At 53.1% G+C, this 6,852-nt stretch overlaps 1 pseudogene; it reads right to left on the minus strand.

Moving 5' to 3' along the window:
• Nucleotides 1-355: 355 nt before the first annotated feature.
• Nucleotides 356-1,268, minus strand: LOC144298853 (rho-related GTP-binding protein RhoC pseudogene; annotated as a pseudogene).
• Between the last annotated feature and the right edge of the window lie 5,584 nt (nt 1,269-6,852).

Raw genomic sequence — 6,852 nt, forward strand, 5'->3', positions numbered from 1 at the left:
AACTTCACCAGTTGGACAATGGAAGAGCTTTAGAGAATTTCTTAAAAACGTTTAACCTCCTTCTGCTGTTGTGACACCCTTGACAAGTAATTTAATTGTACATATACGGTGAACCTCCACACTTTATTATTATTATTGCTATTTTGTGCACTCGTGGTTAAATATCCCAGTATATTTACACTTCTATAGCTTCTCATTTTTTCCTGCATTTTTCTTTTCTTTTTTTTTTTTTTTCTTTGTTGTGGCCTTTATTCATGCCTTCCACCAAGTACAGCCAGAGGCAAGGTCCCCATCCAAAGCATAAATGCCAGGGACCTGGGGCTCTGGGTGACATATACCCTCCAAGTCCCCTACCCCAGACACTCCTGCGAGCCCGAAGTATATAAAGTGCTGGTGTGTGATGATCCTCTGGGGAAGGCTGAGGGATCAAGAGCCTCACCCCCGGACCAAGGCAACAGGACGAGGGACTTTGCTCCGGAAGGGCAGGGAGGGCCAGCCTACCACCACCCTGGGGTCTGGTGGGGCAGGGGAAACTCAGATGCAGTCCTGGGCTGGAGGGAATGACAAGGAAGCCTTCTTTCAACAAGTGTGGGGCCAGGAAGTGGGGAGCTTCTGCACCCCCATGAAGGGGGGGTGAACAGGGGAGGCCTCAGTGGTCTCAGAGAATGGGACAACCCCTCCAGCGCTTATTCTTGTGAATCTGGAGACCCACCCGAGTGGCCATCTCGAATACCTCCCTCACCCCCTCCTTGGTCTTGGCTGAGCACTCCAGGTAGCCAAAGGCACTGATCTGGTTGGCCATGTCCCGGCCCCCTTCAGATCGCACGGGCTCCTGCTTCATCTTGGCCAGCTCTCTCCTGTTCCCCACTACGGTGATGGGCACGTTGGGGCAGAAGTGCTTCACCTCTGGGGTCCATTTCTCAGGAATGTTTTCCAGGCTGTCGGGGCTGTTGATGGAGAAGCACATGAGGATGACATCAGTGTCCGGGTAGGAGAGAGGCCGTAGGCGATCATAGTCTTCCTGCCCAGCCATGTCCCATAGAGCCAGTTCCCCCTGCTTGCCGTCCACCTCTATGTCTGCGACGTAGTTCTCAAAGACAGTGGGGACACAGACCTCTGGGAACTGATCCTTGCTGAAGACGATGAGGAGGCAGGTCTTCCCACAGGCTCCATCTCCCACAATCACTAGCTTCTTTCTGATCGCAGCCATGGCTGGGGCTTCTGCTCTGCCGCCTCCAGCTGCCCGGCCAGGCCAGGGCCAGAGGCTGAGACTGATGGGGCGAGGGCGGGGGGGGGGGGGGGGGCACCCTCCTCTAGCACCGCTGGGGAGGCTGCATTTTTCATTTAGAATTATTTTTCCTTCTGCCTAAAACTCCATTTGGTATTTATGTTAATGCAGATCTGCTGACAATGAATTATCTGCTTTTGCAAAGAAACATTTATTTAGTATTCACCTTCAAAGGATAATTTTAATGCAATAACGTTCTATATTGAGAGTTGTTTTCTTTCAGGGGTGTATTTCTTCATGTTTGGTGAACTAGGAGTTTTTGCATCTGTGACTTACTATCTCTTATCAACTTTGGGGAACCCTCAGTTACATATTTTCACATAGCACTTCTGATCTTCTCTTTCCTCCTTTTAGGTTTAACTTTTATGTATGTTAGACCTCTTTATCATGCTCCAAATGACTTAATCCTCTTCGGTATAATTGTAATCCTTTTTTGGTATCCATGCTTTGATATGGATGTTTTCAACAAATCCTGTCTTTTGCTTTGATATACTCTTACATCAATATTTTTCGTCTTAGTTATAGTATCTTCCCACTAGTAACTATGTAATTTTTTTAGATATTCCATTTCTCTAATAAAATTCTCCATCTGTTCATCATTTTTAAGAATATCTTTTTAATAGATATTTTAGTTTATCTCTGATAGTCTCATTAACCAATCATCTGTGAGGTTGTTTGGGTTTTTTTATTTTTTATTTTTAAAAATTTTGTTTGTTTTTTAGTTTAGATTTTTTTTTCTTTTTTCCTCCTGATTTTGGTTATTTGGTCCTCTTTCTGATGTGTCTAGTCATATTTTTATGAATACTGGCTAGGCATTTTGTGTGAAATGATGTAGCATTCTTAGATAATGTTATATTTTCCCAGAGAATCATGATTTTCCTTTTTTGTGTGTGACAACCACTGTCATGAGGACAGATTACCATGATTGTAATACTTCAAGACTGATTTTACATTTTTACGAGATCTGGTTTATTTTGGTTTGTTGTTGCTTCCAGAATAAGTCATCTGAGGGACTCATAGAAACCATAGTTTATTTTCCATGACTTGCCAGTTTGCTGATCACTGAGCTCCAAGTTCTGTGGTTATGGCATCATGATATTGGTGAGTACTTTGTTTAGATTCTTAGACTCTCAGCTGCTCACTTTCTGCTTGTTTTCTGCATCTTTTGTTGGTTCTGCTGTGGAATCAGCAAATGCTTCAAGAGGGAAAAATCTGCAGAAAATCAGACCCACTTCCATTTTCTCTGAGATCTTGGGCCATTAAACTCTGGCTCCCTTGGTAGCTCCAAACTTCTAGTTTTATGTCCTCAGATCAACAAGCTTGATGAAAAGCTCTCAGTTTTGATGACTTTTGGCCCCTTTCCACATTCATGTTGGCAAACGCCTCAAAGAGAAAACAGGTGGAGAAGGTAGGACCTGCCTCAGTGCACCTCCCTTCTGTCCGAGGCTGTTGGTCCCTTAGGTCCTGGCAGCCTGACATGCTGAGTGCTCAGGTAGGTCCCATGCCCACACAGCATGTTGCTGGGTTTTTTGTGTTTTTTTTTTTTTTCCGGGGCTTTTTGAAAGATGGAGCTCTCTTTTTGAAAGTTGCCCACTTTAGTTAGTGCCTTGTGGCAGCACAAAATAATGATATTCCAGAGAGGGACACCCTTAGAGAACACCTAGCCACAGCTTCTTAGCTTTTAATAAGTAAGTTCTATTTTTACAGAAAATTACAAATGTTTTAAATTTGGTAACTAATTAATTTGAAACACTGTGGATTTGTAGCACAGATGATAAAGCAGGACTCTGGAAGTCAGAACAGCTGGGTTCAAATCCTGCTTTCCTCCTACCAAGCAGGTGACCCAGGGAAAGCCATTGAAACCATCTTGGCCAGCGTTTCCCCATCAGGAAAGGGGGAACAAGCGTATTGGCTCATGGGTGCAAGAATTAGACAAAGTAACATACATGAAACACCTAGAACCCGAAATCACAAGTCTTGGAGAGTCCTCATCAAACAAAGGAAACAGTGTGCAGGACATACCCCTTTCTTAAGCTGATTTCAGCCCACAGGCCACCACTTTTAGGCATCTGCCCTGGTCCAGCCCCTTACTCTACAGACGGAGCACGTGTGAGTCACAGAAAGGGAAAGACAACTGCTCCCACAAACATGCAGCTCGTCAGCCCTAAAACTGGGTGTAGGACTGGAATTTCCTTTTGATGCATTTCGTCAATTAAATCCATGTGACCTGGAAGCCAAGCAGCTAATTTCTGTGGAAGGCAGAGGGGTCGAAGCTCCCTCCAACTATAGATAATTCTCTAATTGCCACGGCTGCCCCGAATTCATTGCAATCATTAGCAGAGCCCCCTGTGCCCCGGCTGAGAGAGGGGAGGCAGGTCCAGACATATCATTGCTCATCTAAATTTTTAATAATGCTCCAATCTTCAGATCATCAGGGTAATCAAACCCAAATTAGCCTGATACTCAAAGCCACAGAATAACAAGGAGAGTGAAAGGGATAATGTTTCTTTAATGAAAATTTCATCAATGCAGATTTCTCATTGAATATTAAGGGTCTTGGCCTGAAGCCAGCATCGGAGCTGACTGCTGTGACACTGACCTTTGTCCCTCAGAGGGAGACACAAGCACAGAGTCTGGCTGGCCTCGCCTGCTCCATGATGACACAGGTGGCTGTGTCTGCGGCTCCAGGAAGGAAGCTCTCGAGCCTGGGGCAAGTGGGCTTAGGCCCCATCCTCTCCAGAAAGTTCCTCCGGGTGGCTCAGCTCCAGCCCCCCCTCTCAGCCTCTCAGCCCTCCCTGCCTTGCTGCTCATCCTGAGACCGCACCCCTGACTCACTAGCTCCTCGGCCCTCCAGCTGCCTGGGCCAAGTCCTTGGGGTCATCCTTGGATTGTGTCTTTTGCGCTCACTGCCTCTGCCCACCCGTCAGCAGATGTCACCAGCTCGACCTTCCCATGTGGGGCCCGAGCTGGGTCCTGGGGACCCTGCAGGATACCTCCTCCCTGCCACTCCCTCAGGGACCCACAGACTGTACCCTCACAGGTCCCAGGGTCCTGATGACATACACTCATCGGCTCAGACCCACCCGGTGGCTCTGGTTAGGCTCAGGGAAAGCCAGCGTCCTCTCAGTGGCCGCCAAGTTCTTCCCAGGAACTGGTCCCAGCGCCTCTCCGACCTCGACTTCTGTCCCCCTGCCCTCATCCCCGCAGCCCCTCCAGCCCTCGCTGCCCCTCATAGCACACAGGCCTGGCACCACTATGCCCCTTGCCCCAGCCAGCCCCCAGCACCCACAGGCTCCCCACTCCCCCTTTCCAGGCCCTGACCTCTGTCACCGGGGACCTGCACTGGGGCCTTACCCCAGCCTCTGGGAGACCATCACCACCTGGTGTCATACCCCTGCTGATGTTCCTGCTCCTTGTTCCTTCGGGGCCCCGACCGCCCTCACCGTGGCCCGCGGGCCTGCACTGTGACTGTCACCCCTTGCCGTCCCGCCGCCCCAGCCTCTGGGCGACCGTCACCACCTGGTGTCATACCCCCGCTGGTGTTCCTGATGCTGGTCCCCCTCCCGCCCAGCGGGGGAGCCCCGACCCTCGGAGCGCAGGCTGGGCAGGTGCACCGCCGGCTGGGCAGGTGCACCGCCGGCGGCCCGGCGGCGGGACGGAGCTCACCTGGACGGCAAGGCCGGGGCTGCCCGGGGTAGTCGTCGGGCTCCTCCAGCCCCCCTGGGGTCAGGCCAGCGCTCGGCCCGAGACACCCCAGAGGACGAGGAGAGGGGCCTGGTCCCCGTGGCTGCCCAGAGCCGCTGGGGGTGGGGGGCACCTGGAGCCCGGGGAAGACCCTGCCCCGAGGCAGGCCCCCAAGGCACGGGGACGTGGGGACAGCCCGGGAGCCGCCGGCCGCAGAGCGGGCTCCGATGGCGAGAGGCCTCCGGGCCGGTCTCAGGGGGGCTGTCCGCGGCCTGGGGGCCCCTGCCTGCAGCCCTCAGCCCCGTGCTCGGGGAGCCCTTCTGTCCGCCGCCCGCCGCCAGCTCTGTCTCCCGCGGCCACTGCCTTCAGTCACCCAGCCGGGCATCTTCGTGCCCTGGTCCCCATGTCCCTCGGCCACGTGTCCAGGAGAGACGCGGACCCCATGGCCCCTCATCACCTGCTACACACAGCAGGTCCCTCTCCCCACCTGGCGGCAGCCCCAGGACCTCAAGGGGGGAGCAATTCACTTGTCCCCCTGAGACTCAGTTTACGCAATTGCAAGGTGAACGGGTGTGACTAAATGATTCCCCAGGGCTCCTTCTGACTCCAATGTTCTATGGTTTAAATGGTTATTTTAGAATTCTTAAGATTCTGTTCTATTATTGTTCTCACTCCTTCAGATCCTCAACCAATGCAAATCGAGAACTGACTCTGCCTTGGGCCTGTTCTGGAGCAGGACTCCAACAATAGACAGACGGGGCTCCTGCTCTCATGTGGTCACCACTCCTGGGGGTGCAAAAGACAATAGAAGGCCCTAAAATGAGTAAACCAATTTCAGATGCTGACGAAATCTGCGCAGGAAATGGGGACGTGACGCAGGGTACAGAGGTCTTCTTCAGGCAGGCTGTCAGGGCTGCCGTCTGAGGAGGTGACACCTGAGCAGAGGATGCAAGGGTAGAGGCAGCTGGTCTAGTGGTCAGGAAGCAGCACATGCCAAGGTCCTGAGGCAGGAAGACTTGGGGTTTGCCGGGGGAGCCAGGAGGCTTGTTGCCTGGGATGGAGGGAGTGAGGGGGAGGTGGTAGGAGATGATTTGGGGGAGCCTGTGGGGATGGTGCTGGGCCTTGTGGCTGTGATGAGGAGGCAGGCCCACTTTCTCCACCCCCACGTTTACTCGGGGAGGGGGGTCTCATGTGTACCTAAGGGAGCTCACTCTCACTCCGGGTGTGTGTGGAGTGCAGATCTGGGCGTGGGGGGAGGCGGGCAGCAGGAGGACCTGTCAGGGCTGTGCTAGTGAGCCAAGTGAAGACATGGGTGACAGCGGGGCAATGGACGGACAGACAGACTGAGTCTAGTTTGAGTTTCAAAGAACAGACATAGGCTGGAAGAAGAGTGAGGCCCATGGGAGGACCCGTGGGCAGGTCACTGGCCTGAGCGACAGGCATTTGGTGGCATCCTTAACTGAGGAAGGGACCACGGGGTCTTCTGCAGCTTTGTTGAAAACCCTCCAGATCTGGAAGCAGGAGCGGCTCTGCCTACAGAGCAGCTGGGGCACCTCCCCCAGGGCCGAGGGGACCAGGAGGCTGTGAGCATCAGGGACCCACTCTCAGTCACCTCGCACCAGGCCTCAGCCTGAGGACTGACCCCATCTGGACGTGGGGGCACCAGGAAGCTCCGTGTCGGGTGGCTGCCCGGGCAGAGCCAGGCCCACATTCATGGAGGAAACCGAGAGGCCAGCGATCCTTCCGGGAGCCCCCACCTGTCACAAGCCCCCCGACCCGCGAACCACAGGAGGAGGGGTTACTAGACAGCGGGTTTGCACAGAACACCTCACACCGGCCACGTGGATGCACCGGGCTGCTCCCCCAACCCCACCCCGGGA

Source organism: Canis aureus, chromosome 26, assembly GCF_053574225.1.
Source record: "Canis aureus isolate CA01 chromosome 26, VMU_Caureus_v.1.0, whole genome shotgun sequence".
NCBI classification, from domain to species: Eukaryota; Metazoa; Chordata; class Mammalia; order Carnivora; family Canidae; genus Canis; species Canis aureus.